Below are 15,018 nucleotides of genomic sequence, written 5' to 3' on the forward strand. Positions count from 1 at the left end.
TTCCTTCCTTCCTTCCTTCCTTCCTTCCTTCCTTCTTTCCTTCCTTCCTTCTTTCCTTCCTTCCTTCCTTCCTTCCTTCCTTCCTTCCTTCCTTTCTTTCTTTTTTTTTATATTTTATTGATTTTTTACAGACAGGAAGAGAGAGGGATAGAGAGTTTGAAATATTGATGACAGAGAAACATCGATCAGCTGCCTCTTGCACACCCCCTACTGGGGATGTGCCCACAACCAAGGTACATGCCCTTGACCGGAATCGAACTTGGGACCTTTCAATCTGCAGGCCGACGCTCTATCCACTGAGCCAAACCGGTTTTGGCTGTCAGTTGACCTTTCCAAGTGCCTGGCAACTGGACATCCACAGACTACTTCAGTTCAAATTTTTATGAATTATCACCCTAACTCCACCCAGTAGAGGTGGCCAGTGTTAGGGGCAGCTCACATGCAGCATTATTGACTGTTAAGTCAAGCTAATTAAGAGGATCAGCTGTGGGGCCAAGGTCACTATTGCGTTTTCCAAGTCACCTTTCTCTACGTTGTCCCAGCAACTGGCCCGGACCAGCTGATGCTGTGGATGAGCTGAGCTGTCAGGTTGTGCTGGATGTTCTGATTTGCTTCTTTTTTTGAAACGTGCTGACCTGATGTTTTTCACCTCAAATTTCAAGAGCCAGGTGGATTTATTTGAAGTCCAAATCCTGTAAGTTTTTGTTATCTTTAGCTGAGGTTCAAAAAGCAAACAGACAAGCATTTCTAAAAGGGTGACTTTTCAAAGAGTGTTATTTCTGGATTTTGATTTCTAACAGTTGAAGCGGACATTTTAAAAGACTGCTTTATGTCAGCAAGGAAGCTTACAGAATGAAAGTTTTCTTGAAAATCAGAACATAACTAAAAAGTCCAGACAAAACCAGTGCATTTTAGCTCACATCAGGAGATGGAGGAGAGGAGATAAAGTGGATGGGTCTGACCTAGGCTCTTTCCTCAGATTTAGGAAGATGAAGTAACTGTTGGCATTGCAGATTTTTTTGTTTGTTTGTTTTTAGCCATTTTTACATAAAAAATCTTCACTTCCATTTCGTTTCAGAAATTGTCATGCATGGCCTTTTCTTGTATATTATAACTGCCCGGAGTTCCTCCACCTTCAAGAAGGGCAAATTCCTCAGCACGGCTATGACCTTTGGTCTCTTCCATTGTCTCCCTCTGAATGTTTTCCCCCTCCTCCACCCCACCCCCTTCATCAAAGAAGTAGTCCTGTGACCTCACTCTAGTTTTCTTCATCAGTCTTCTCTTATCCCCACTCGGTCTGAATTACATGATCAGCCATTTTAATTGTTCTGGCAGCTGGGGAAGAGAGGCCACAGCCAGTGGCTGGCAGCTGCTAGGGATCCTACCTGTGTATGAATTTGGTGCACTGGGCCTCTAGTATTGTAATAACTATGTATGGTGCCAGGTGGGTACTGAATATCAGGGCGCGGGGGCGGGGGCACTTTGTAAAATATATGATTGTCTAATTACTATGCCGAACACCTGAAACTAATACAAAATAATATGAATGTAAACTGTTAAAAAAAGGTAAAATAGACACAAAAGCATTCAATGCTTATGAATGTCAGATGTGTAATAAGAACTTTGAACTCGTAATAGTAATAATAACTTGTCATAAGAACCTGAAAAAAAAAACCAAACAAGACGTTGGCTGAGTTCCATCAAGACAAGGAAAGGACTGGAGCTGGAAGGTCTGCTTTTGAGTGTGGTCACTTGGCTGTTCCTCTGCTTCTTTTTCCGTCTGGCTATTGGCCAGAGGCCTCATTTCTTTCCCATGTAGCCTGTAGACATGGCACTGGTGTGTCCTAATAACATGGCAGTTGGTGTCCTCCAGAATGAGTGGTTCAGGAGAGAGAGCAAGGTGGGAGTCACAATGTCTTGTGACCTTGACCCTTATGACCCTGTGAGTCACACTCCATCATGTCTTCCACATTCTGGTGCTTAGAAGTAGAAGCCACACTCAGGGAAAAGGGACTTAGCTCCACTGGAGAGAAGGGAGAGTAGGAAAGCATTTGTGAACACATTTTAAATCAAACTCTGGAAAGCGACTCAGGGAAGGTCTTCCTTGTGATGGAAGTAGACCTTCTGCAAGGCCTTGCTTTTAAGCACCAAGAGAATGCAGGAGAACTCCCTTTGTTGCTTCGCGTCCTGACCTTCCCCAGCCTCCCACGTGGCTCCAGAACGCAGAGAATGTCCGAGGCCCCTCTGCTTTCCAGTTCGTCACTGCAGCCTCATTTGCTGCAGGGAGCTTTGCTGTTTCCTTCTCCTGGCAGAGCGCTCTGCCATCCCGATCCTCAGCAAACACCAGGAATAGAAAGTTCCCAGGGGAACAGTAGATGGCAAGCATCGGTTCACCTCAGAAGAATTTTCCCATATTTGGAATCTTAGTTCACCTGGTTCTTATTGCCTCCACCGCATCCGATGCTTCAGAAATGTTCTTTGTACTTGAGTCCCCTTGTTGTGGTTGCTGCAGTAGTGGTTGAGTCTTGGCCTGCCGTGATGGTCACATCCCACCCAGGCAGGCACAGGTGTCTCCTTTAAAGGGGAACGTCCCCATGTGTTCTGCTGGTTCTGGGTCCTCGGTGGCCCTGCTCCAGGGAGGGGATGCCCCTTCCCCGAATCTCTCTGCTTCTGCTGTTCTCCTCTAGCTTACCAACAACGTATGCCTTGGCTTTCTTAACAGGTGTTCTCTTTTCAACCTGACACCGTCCCCGAGCCACCCTCCCACTCCCCCTTCTCTCTGCTGCTGGTTGTCTTTGCCTCGTCTCCCAAGCGTGTCCCTCACACTCTGGTTCCGGACAGCTCCCTGTAAGGTCCTCAGGTGACCTCCTGGCAAAACCCAGGGGCTTCTCAGTGCTGCCCCCACAGCAGCTGCTCTTCCTGTTACAGGCTCTCCCTCTGCTCCCTCCTTTGGCATTTCCCTCAAGGTGTTCTTTCAGCCCACTTTTTTTTTTTTTTTTTGGTGAATTTCTGGATGTTCTCTCCTAATTTCATGACAATGCAGGGCTTCAACTTCCACTCTTATTTGAGGGACCCCAGATTTTCATTAACAGTCTGTCACCTTTGCCTGGGACAGCAAGCCAGGATTTCAGGTGCGTATCAGACATCTCCATATAGTTGATCTTTATTACCTTTATTTATTTATTTTTTGCTATTTATTATTGTTATTATTATTGATTATTGTATCACATAATTGTCCTTATCTCCCCATTCCAATCTCAAACCCCTCCCCACATATGCCCCCACCCCCTGTTGTCCATGGCCACTGGTTAGGCTTATATGCATGCACACAAGTCCTTTGGTTGATCTCTCCCCCTTACCCCCACCCTCCCCTACCTCCCCTCTGAGGTTTGAGAGTCTGATTGCTGCTTCTCTTTCTCTGAGTCTGTTTTTGTTCATCAGTTTATGTTGTTCATTATTTCCTCTAGATGTGTGAGATCATGTGATCCAAGAAATTCCCTTGTAAGAACTAAAACTGAGACAAGCCATAATGGTTATGCTGAGAGGCAAATGAATCAGTCTGTAGTGAATTCCTTTGATCTTTATTACCTTTAAAACCAATATTTTGACCTGAGATTTTATTTTCATCAACTCCATTCATTTTTCAAGGCTCAGACCACGTTCCCTTCCCCCGGCATCCATCGCTGGCCCTCAGGCTGCATGCTGCAGGGTGGGCAGGCTTCTCTGTGCTCCTCATGCATCTCCATCATGATATCCACCTGTACTGCACCATCTTCTCAGTCTCTCTCTTGCGCCCCCTGAGCAGCACTGCTCAGCCAGGGTGATTGGCACCTCTCCCTCAAGGGAGGTTGCCATGCCTGGAGACGTTGCACACTGTGAGTAGGTGGGCGCTGCTACAGGCATCCAGCGAGGAAGGCCAGGGATGCTGCTAAACACCATGCACTGGGCAGCGCACACAACAGAGGATCACCCAGGCCCACATCCAGAGGCTGGGAGACGGCTGGACTCTGTGTCCCAGATCTGTGAGCTGCAGGGCTTGATATTATACACTGAGTATATGTCCAGGTTCTGAAAGGCAAGAAACATTAAACACACCATCTTGCCTTATCTTCTTTTCTTTTTTAAAATAGATTTTTATTGATTTCAGAGAGGAAGCAAGAGGGAGAGAGAGATAGAAACATCAGCGATGAGAGAGAATCATTGATCAGCTGCCTCCTGCACGGTCCCCACTGAGGATCAAGCCCGCAACCCATGCATGTGCCCTCACCAAGAGTCAACCTGTGACCCTCAACCACTGAGTCATGCCAGCTGGGCCTTAACTTCTTGTCTACATTCTGTAATATCCGTCTTCCTTTTTGTTTACTAAAATCTTTGCTTACATACATTCTTTATGAATGGGCTGACATACCGGGACCTCGTGGCTTCTACAGAGTCCCCTCTCTCCCACGGGCCCCCAGCAACTTGCAGCATTTATCTCCTTTTTTTTCTGGAGCAGTAGGTTTATTTGCTTCCGCTGTCACTGCCCAAAGTAATCCATCAGTCTCCTGGTTCCAGCATCTCCGGGACTGTCTGGGCAGCAGGCTGCATCCCCTGAAATGGTGCAGAAACCAGTAGAGTAGTATATGCTGCTTTCTCTCTGGCCACATTTGTTATCTGATGGTAGAATGCCTAACTGAGGACTCCCGGGGGGGGGGGGGGGGTTGCCTACACCTGGTAGCATTTTGTTATGTAAATGCCAACAAAAGGACTTCCCAAATCAGCGTTTTCAACAGCAGCATCATTACTGTTAATCTCCATCCTATATAATAAAAGGCTAATATGCAAATTGACCACACAGCAGAACATCTGGTCGCTATGACATGCCCTGACCACCAGGGGGGCAGATGCTCAATGCAGGAGCTGTCCCCTGGTGGTACTGTGCTCTCACAGGGGGAACGCTGCTCAGCCAGAATCTGGCTAGTGCAGCAGTGGGGGTGGAAGCCTCTTCCGCCTCTGAGGCAGCATTAAGGATGTCCAATTGATGGCTCATGGACTGCGAGAGTGTACAGTCTGGGCTGAGGGACCCCTCCCCCCGCCCCACTCTGAGTGCACAAATTTCATGCACAGGGCCTCTAGTCTTTCTATAATGATGGGTGAGTTTTATTTCAATGTATAAATACCAGGATGTTTGCAAAATAACTGAGCCTGTCACTAATCAGCCCTCGGTGGCTTACAGCACCAAGGGGTAGCAGAACATCCACTCAAAAGATGCCACTTGGACATAAGGATTATTTTGAGCTGAAGATAGAGGCGATGTAAGAAAAGCTCTCTGTTCTCCTCCCATTTGCCCAAGAGCAGGACATAAATTTGTAAAGGTGTCCTCTTTCCCCTTGCTTGCCACCAGGAATGACAGATGTCATCCCTGGAGACAACTCTAGATCTTTATCAGCCCAGAGGAACCTTCATGGCAGACTGTACTGCTAGCCTTTATCTTCCATCGGCTCCCCAGGCACCTACATTCCCCAAGTCTTTTTCTGTGGGGCCACACTTCTCTAAAAAGCTATTGCTCTTCTGTTAAGATGCTGCATACACCCAAGTCCTATCCACCCCTTCCAGTTACTCATCATGGAGGGTTCCCATGTGTGCACAAGGCATGTGCTAACATACTTTCCCCCTCTTGTTAACCTGTCTTCCATCCGTCTAATTTATGGGGTTCCAGACAATGAACTCAAGATGGAAAGAGGAACAAAGCTGCGTTTGCTCCTCCGCAGCACACCTCCCAACCATCATGAACAAGTTCAGAAACACGGACATTTATTGAAGTCCAGGGGCTGGCACAAGGACACAGCGGTCAACAACACCTTCATCCAGACAGACCCGTTCCTCTCGGGGTTGCCAAATCCTTGCCCTTTGATGGCGGATTCAAATTTTTGAAAGGGAATAAAATTATCCAGATTTGAGAAGAGTGAGGAAGGGAGGTTAGCTCAGGGCCTTCTCTGCAAGCTAACACCAGGCTATAAGTGAATAATTTGAGCCTGTATTTCTCCACTCACGTGGTGTAAGCAAGTTCAGGAAGCCATTCGGCATCACTGACAAGGCCCCGGAAGATCCAAGGCAACTGCTCAGAGCGTCAAACTCCTGTGGGCACATAAATCCTGGCCCTGTCTCGTTATCTCTGAGTTATACCTTGTTTTGGGAGTGTGTGGAAACACCCTGTGAAGAGGCAGTTATTCCTACTCTGATAGGAAAGAATAGAATACTCAGAAAATTGGGGGGAGGGGTAGAGAACTTTCAACCTCTCTGTTATGAATGACGCAGAATATATTTTCATTACTTTTAGTCACAGCCTCTCTTTTCTGCCTCTGGCCAGGAGCCTTCCCGGCATCTTAGATTAGGTTTTCTGTGCTTCCAACACGAGCATATCATTGGGGAGATAAATTACATTTAGAAGCTACATTTTTACTTCGATGACGTATTTGTTGATTGACTTTGCACTCAATTTGATAGAGTAATTATTTTGCTTCCCAGTGGCTAAAATATGCTCAGTGCCCTAGACCACGAGCCCCAAGAGCCAGGATCAAGATCCCCTATACAAACATTATTAAGTGCTTTAATGGAGAAAGAAAAGACAATGGGTTCTCTTATCCACGCCTCCCAACCCCACCAGCTGTTTTGAACTCATTTTCATTTGCACTCCACAATTACTGAGTTGTCTTTTCCAAAATAGCAACATCAACCCTAGCTGGTTTGGCTCAGTGGATAGAGTGTTGGCACACTGACTGAAGGGTTCCAGGTTCCATTTCAGTCAAGGGCATGTACCTAGGTCACCATGACAGGAGGCAACTAATCCATGTGTGTCTCTCTGTCTTTCCCCCTCTCTTCCACTCTCTTAAAAAAAATCAATGGAACGGATTAACAATAAAATAAAATAAAATAACAACACCAGTTTATACAAACTAGATATTTGTATTTTAATAGGAAAGGAAAGGGCTTCCATGGTTATAGTTTTAAAGTTAGACTTTTACTTTCACGTTCCTTTTCAACACACACACACACACACACACACACACACACACACGGCCAATTTCAATGAAAACTCCTAGCATGTCCAATTCTATAATGCTGGAATTGGATTAATGGACAATACAGTTATCTATGGCCTCATAATTTATACCACTCATTCGTGTTTTTATTTATTGAATTTCCAAAACCATCACTAGAGGTGAAGTAACTCACCAGAGAGGAGATAGTAACTGAGCCAGGACTTAAGAACTAGTCCCTAACCATGTGAGCCAGTCCCTATAATAAATCTCTTCTTATGTATATCCTTACATATTCTTTTTAAAAAAATATATATTTTATTGATTTTCACAGGGAGGAAAGGAGAGGGATAGATAGCACGAAACGTCGATGAGAGAGAAACATCGACCAGCTGCCTCTTGCACACCCCCCACTGGGGATGTGCCCGCAACCAAGGTACGTGCCCTTGACCGGAATCGAACCCGAGACCTTTCAGTCCACAGACTGACGCTCTAACAACTGAGCCACACCAGTTTCGGCTATCCTTACATATTCTATTGGTTGTTTTCCCTGGAGATCCCTGGCAGCCACCGAAGGGACACTCTCTGGCTAGGAAGGAACTTGGTGGCGCTGTCCCCGCTGTCCTTTATGCATCGGACCACCTGGGGTGGGTGAAAGGCTGAAGGTGTTGGACTAAGAAGCAAGGCACAGGCTCCTCTGCACTTGGGACCTCAAACTTCGCCAGCTAGGGAGGGGGCATCTATAATACCCATATGGTATTTGCCAGGGCTTTTCAAAGGAACAGAGAGATTGATTTTAAGGACTCGCTCACGTGCTTGTGTGATGGTGAGGACCAACAAGTCTGGAATCTCTAGGTTGGGCCAGCGGACTTCAAATTCAGGTCAGAGCTGATGTGACAGTTTCGGTACAACCTGTACAGGCAGCAGTGTGGGACCCCAGGCAGGGTTTCTATATGGCAGTCTCAATGTGAATTCCTTCCTCTCTGGGAAAGCTCCATTTTTGCCCTTAAGGCCTTCCACCGATTGGGTGAGGCCCACCAACACTACGGAGGGCAGTGTGCGATACTCAAAATCTAATGATTTAAATGATATTCATATCTGCAATACCTTCACGGCAACATCCAGGCTGGAGTTTGACCACACAACCGGGCACCATAACCCAGCCAAGTTGACACGTCACATCGTTCATCACTCCTCCCTCCTCCCATTGACTCCAGAGATAGACCGGCCTGGGCCTGGGCCCCTTCTTAGGACACCCAATGACCACTGACTGTCAGACATTTCCCCCTGTGATCCTTCCCCGAGCTGGGGGCACACAGTCTGCCAGAATGTCATCATCTGTTCTTCATTCCCTGTGTGGATTCTTGAGTGGGGTAGGCAAAACAGACTCTCACTGTATCTTATTTCCTCTAAATCTGTTGTTTCTGGTATAAAATGAATCTCCCTGGGCCCTTCAGGATCGTGGCTCCTGTGACTCCAGCAGCTGTTCCTGTTCCGATGGCTTTTCCAGGGAGTTGCAAAGCTCATTTTTCACTCAGAAGCTGGGAGTTGACCCCCTGGATCTGCTGTGTCAGTGCAGGGGGCAGGGACCACACAGGGAAGGAGACCGTGATGTCCGAGCTGTGGCCTGACCCAGCGGAGGCAGGACAGGGCACAAGAGGGTCCCCAGGAGTGAGGTCAGCGGGTCACCTCATCAGTGTTGCATTTCTGTGACATCAGCCTGACCACATGCTCCCTGTGGCCTCCTCTGCTCTCCATCATCCCATGTCTACCACAGTTAGGGTTCACCAAGAGGCAGATGGATGGAGCAGAAGGAAGCTTCCATTTTCCCTCACATCTGGCGACCGTCTGAAACAGGCGAGGGAATATAGCACATCTGTTTCTTTACATTAGAACCGGAATTTCCTCTCCATCGCTGGCTGGCACGGTTCTTTAAGGTACTTGAATGTTTTCATAACCACGGAGACCAAGGGCTTAATGAGTTTGCACCTCTCTCTCCATAAAGCCCTTTTGTGTGGTGCAATTAAAAGCCAAGAGCCGGGTATTTTTATCACCCAGATCAATTATTATAATTCTGTTTTGAGAAATGAGACTTTTGAAGCACTGACATAGGGATGATCTCACTGCATCACGCTGAGCGAGTCCTCTGTGTCCCCGAATGACTCCGTAGTTTGTCTCAGGAACGCTGGCTGTGGAGTCCGCCACATCGTCTCATTGCTCATTAGAGACCTGCTGGAGTCTGAGGCTCTGTCTTTGTTCAAAGACGTACCATCTTCTACAACTAGCGTCTGGGAGGCTCTCGATGTTGTTTGTTGAATAAATAAATCCATGTTAATAATTTAGGTGCTCATATAAAATGTAAATTATCACTGAGCCACAGAGGAATGCTCATTGGTGTGGCTTAAACCATTTGGCAATGTTGGCTCAGATATCGCCACAACCATTTTCCCCATCTTGAGGGTCATTTGTCCATGGCTCTCGGGGTCCTGCCGTCACTCACAAATGCGCCCTGTCAACTTCAGAAGGAAGCAAATGGCTCCAGTCTTACGGTTTTTTGGCTCAAGCTAGCTAAGGGCCATGGCATGTTGATTTTAATTTTGGGGGTTTTTGTTGTTTTCGTTCTCTTACCAGAAGCACATAACTGCCTCTTTAAATAATTTCAGCTAACTTCCCTGGACCGTCTGTGATAAACGCAGGCGCCGGCTGCACGGAGTCTGCGGTTTGCCACGAAGGAGTGTTGTGAGTGGGAGGCTGTGCTCGGAGCATCTAATTAGGAAAACCTAACAACAGCCTCATAAATGTCTCCCAGGGAGCTTGCATCTGGGCTCGAGGCATCAATTTCATATTAAAGATTCATAAACTTTCGAGAGTCATTAAAACCCTGCAACAATCATAAAGGCATGATTAGCTGTGGGGGAGTTGGAAAGCACGGTTTGGGGTTTAAAAGCAATTTGTCTTATTAAGTGTGTGCGCAAACATGTCTGTAGGTGACCTGCTTCAGATGTCTCCCCTACAGACCCCTACATGGGATTTCATGCCTGTAGGTCCTTATTATTTTGCTAACTGCCATGTTTGGAAAATGAATATCCACTGAGCTTTTTAAAAAGCATACTAAGCAAACATTTTAATATGTAGCTTTTGAAAACTGAAAGAAGTTATAAGACCTACAAGGATTCATGTCCAAAAATGGCAGGTGGGCCCTGGCCGGTGTTGCTAAGTGATTAGAGCCCCCCATCCCTCTTCCCCTCCGCAATGAAGGGTCATGGGTTTGATGATTTCCAGGTCGGGGTGCATGTGGGAGGCAACCAATCCATATGTCTCTCATGTTGATCTCTCTCTCTCTCTATATATATACCTCACTTCCACTCTCTAAAAATCAATGGGAAAAATAACTTTGGGTGAGGATTAACAACAGCAAAATAAACAAACAAATAAATAAATAGATAAACAAACAAACAAACAAAAATTAATGGCATGTATGTGGGCTTCCTGAAGAGTTGACGAAAAATGGTGTGGTAAGAGGATCCTCTCACCCCTTCTGGTAGTTTCCTGGGGTTGCTATAACAACATCACAATTGGGTGGCTTCTAGCTTCAGAAATATAGTCTCTGTTTTGGAGAGGAAATCCAAAATCAAGGTGTCCGTGGAGCTGTGATACCTCTGAGGGCTCTGGGGGCGGGTCCTTCCTGCCTCTTCCAGCTCTGGTGGCTCCCGACATTCCTTGGCTTGTGGCCACATCACTTCCTCTCTGCCTCTATGGCCACAGGACATTCCCTTTTCTGTCTGTGTAGTCTCGCTGTGTCTTTCTCTCATAAGGGCACCAATCATTAGATGTGAGGTCCACCAGGATAACCCAGGATGGTCTTATCTTGAGGACCTTAACTTAATTACACTTGAAAAGACCTTATTTCCTCCCCAAATAAGGTGATGCTCATGGTTCCCAGGACATGTCTGCTGGGGAGGATACCAATGAACCCACTGCTCACCATCAGCCACAGCACACAATGGAGAAAGGCCACCATGTTGTATGCCATCCATATTAAGAGAGAGTTTGCATTCTCACAATATTTTGTTCCAAAGCCTCCATTTCTCCCCTTGGGCTCATTCCCTATAGTCTACCGTCTTGTGGTTTCTATAGGGAAGTGTAAGGGCAGGTGGGGCTCTCTCAAAAAATCGCTTCCCACTCACAGTGCCCCTGAGCTCATATCTTGGTTGTTTATTCACATGGGTTCCATCTTCCCTCGCCAGAAACAACCAAATAATAATAATAGTAATAGTAATAATAATATAATATAATATAATATAATATAATATAATATAATATAATAATATAATTATTATTTAATTTTTCAGGACATTATATTTGCCCAGAAAAGAGATTCTTGTCTTTTGCAGGGACACTAGTTAAGTTAAGCCCCAGGTGAGCCATCTTCTAGCTATGCTTGACCTGGGGAAAGTCATGTGACTTCTCAGCCTCAATTCTTCATCAGGTAAATATGAGGAATATAATCTTTTACATAGATGGAATGAAAGGCAAGGAAACTATAAACTCTCAACACAGTGCCTGGGGCATATTAGACACTCCATAATCACGATTATCCTCATTGCTATCTTCCCTTGAGATGTCTTAGCATAGAACATATAAGGCTATTCTTGAGGAAAATACTAGTTTATCTGCATGCATTTTAGAAGATGAGAAAGTCTACTGGGCGTGGGGGAGCACGTATCAGGGCCATGTTTCAGATTTTAATAGCATGAGCCTTCTAAAAAGAAGTTTTAAGTATTACTTCCTCCTTCATAATTGCTTGAGAGTAAGGACTAAATACACTTCAATGGTCCACATGTTGGCCATAAAGAATGGGGCAATTCCTTCTGACTGGCTGCCTTGGGGCCCCGCTTCTTCCTTCTTTCTCCCTACCTTTTCCAGGCAGGCTCCTCCTCAAGGTAAGCTGATGGCGTCAGTGAGCGGGAAGATTAAGTCATGGTTATGGCTTTCAGCCCACTTGGGAAATCTCTGCCCTTTCTCCAGGGCTTCCAAGTTTAATTTTTCTTATTCAATCTTTTTACATTCTGAACTCACAGGCAGGCTGTGAATTACCGTCAAGACTATTACAGCACGAAGCTTCTGTTGGCAGAAATAATTTTTTGGAGCCATAAAAATCTTGGCAGGTTTGAGAAACACATAGGTGGTCTCAGCCCTTCTCCAAGTGAACATTCTGCTAAGTCTCAGGAAACGAACAATTTGATCCAGCCTCCACCAACTACTTCATGAAGTTGGAATCCATGTGCAGCTCCGAAGTCTAACTCTCCTGGGAGTTCTAGAAGAAATGGGGATTAAATTCCCAGTCCGACAGCATAACTACTTCCAGTAAGTGGACTCAATGCTGCCTTTTATTGTGAGTTCAAAAGACCGACTCTGAAGATCTAGACGGGTCAGTTGTGGATGCTGCTTGACAGAGGATGGTCCCCACATTATCAAGGGCTTTGTTTATAGAACAAATGGAGTTCTCATGGCCTGCAGTGCCCTGTGAACAGTCATGCTGATAGGTATTTTCCATTTAGGAAATAAGTACATAGTAACCAGGAATGAATTCCAACGGCTGGCCTGGCCGTTGTGATAGGCAGCTAATTTACACTGATTCTCGAGTAGAAGAAGCAAATAGCCCATCCATTAAGGAAATTAAAGGAGGCCATCTTGTCTCTTTCCCTTGTCCCAGCCAGTGGGCACCCTCCCCCTACACCTGCTGAGCATCCAAATGTCTTCAAAGGCATTTGCCAGCTTCATCCCAGCCATTAAATGCTCCGATTTCCACGGACTGTTATGCAGTAAAGGGACCCCATATGAAAAGCCCAGATTAAGTATAAAGAGTTGGATATTTTTGATATATTATTGACTTGGTCCTTCAGACAAACAGGAAGGCAGGATAAACCTTGCAGGTCACTATTTGTATAGATCAGAACTATTGTCACGAAGCCCAGTTCAGTATGTTGATTTCAAAATGTGTAGAACTGATTGGGGAGGAAGATAGATGTTCCTTTTATTTTTTATTTTTTTCACAACTGGACCAGGCACAAGTAAAGGGTTCTCAAGAAAGGAAAGGATGGTTGATTTATTTTCCAGTCGTGTGTGTGTGTGTGTGTGTGTGTGTGTGTGTGTGTGTATATATATATTTGTTTGAAGGATTACAAATGGTAGTACATATGTCTCCTCTTTTTCCCCCCTTGACCTCCCCCCAGCCTCCCAACCACGCCAACCCCTGCATATGCCTTTACCTCCCCTCTTGCCCCCCATGTCTTGTATCCATTGGTTATGTTTATATGCATGCATACAAGTCCTTTGGTTGACCTCTTACAGCTCCCCCCGCCCCCCAACCTCCCTTGCCTTCCTGCTATAGTTTGACAGTCTGGTCAATGGTTCTTTATAACTATTTTTTTCCAGTCTTCAATCTGGATCACAGGAAGCATGTCTTGCCTTCTTAGCCTTCCCCTCCAAATCCACATTTATATATCAGAGCTTCTGCTTCCCGAGCTTGTCTGAAAATAGTGATGATTTTAGGGGGAGGAGCTATTTCTTGAGGTTCTATCAGAGCACTTACTCTTTGACCCTGCTCGCTGTGCCAATTGTGCAAGCAAGTTCCTCCTTGATCCTGCTCAACTATGCTAACTGTGGGAGTACAGGTCCTTCTCTGCTAGGACACAGGAGACATCATCCAGGGATGAGAGGACCCCCATGGACACTGGGCTTTAGAAGATGCTATGAGCGGTCACAGGTGTATAGGAGAGACTTTATTGCAGACCAAGTAGCCATTGCTACCAAGTAGCCATCAGACAAAGCAGTTCTTCAAAGTAGCCTCCCAAAGCACTACAAACATAGAGCCAGCCACCTGCTGGTAACATATCTTATACCAATTCAGCATTTGTCCCCTCTGTGCCATCGGCTTGCCATCGGCGATGCAGCAGGTCTGACCAGGGTAATCAGCAACAGTCCCAGGTTTCCTGCAAGTTTCCACGTGGTGCTTACTAGGCTGGTCCGGGAAGATTTCTAACTAAAAATGGTTCTTCCTTCCATCACCAAATGATCCCTCACAAGTTGATTGAATAAAACATCCAAGAAGAAGGATGGGGGAAGCAGCATGACTTGGGAAACCCCCTAAGTTCCTATTAAGAACACACAGAACAAGTAGAATCCCCAAACCCAAAACCCATGGACACCAATGACCTTGATTTGGTGGCAAGATAGCCTTACAAATCCAGCATCGGAGTCAGAAATCCCCGTCAACAGGTGCCATTACCCCACCTCCTCTGTATCATGCCCTCCTCAGGACTTGCCCACCATCTTTGTCTCCCTCCCTCCCTCCCTCCCTCCCTCCCTCCCTCCCTCCCTCCCTTCCTGGCTCTAGCTCTATTGGTCTCTGAAACTGAGGTCAAAAGGTGGGAAGAGAAACTAAGAGATGTTGGGCTGCTTCCACCCACCACTGGCACCCACTGGAATCTCCCCAAGCTTCCCCAAACGTGTGTGACATTTTCCAGAGTCCCTGTGCTTTGTGCAATTTTGTTCCTTCCAATAAAGTCAGTTTGCTAAAAGTAGATAAGATAAGGAAATGCTATTTTTGTATGCTCATAAAACTTCTCATAAATAAATTTATAAATCATATAAATAATGTTACTTCTAATTGTGTGCCATGATGTTGGTTTGGGAAATATAATTTTTAGAGAGGACAGAGAGGGACAAATTTAATTTGAACAGCTGGGGAAACAAGCTAAAAAGAAATTCAGCCTCTAAATAAGACAGAAGGATTTGCTGGCGACTTGGAATTCAATGACATTGGAAATGATTGCGTATGAAGTTTTGCTGTGTTGTTTGTGATCCTAAGACTCAGCTATGATGAAAATCTGAGTGGTCCAGGCCGGATGAAGCTCTCTGCTATTGGGGCTCTCTCTTTTTCACTTTACTGACTCTTCCCTGCCCCTCCCACTTGCCTGTGGAGTGCACTTCCTGT

Source organism: Pipistrellus hanaki (genome assembly GCF_964339955.1).
Source record: "Pipistrellus hanaki genome assembly, chromosome: 2".
Classification (NCBI taxonomy): Eukaryota; Metazoa; Chordata; class Mammalia; order Chiroptera; family Vespertilionidae; genus Pipistrellus; species Pipistrellus hanaki.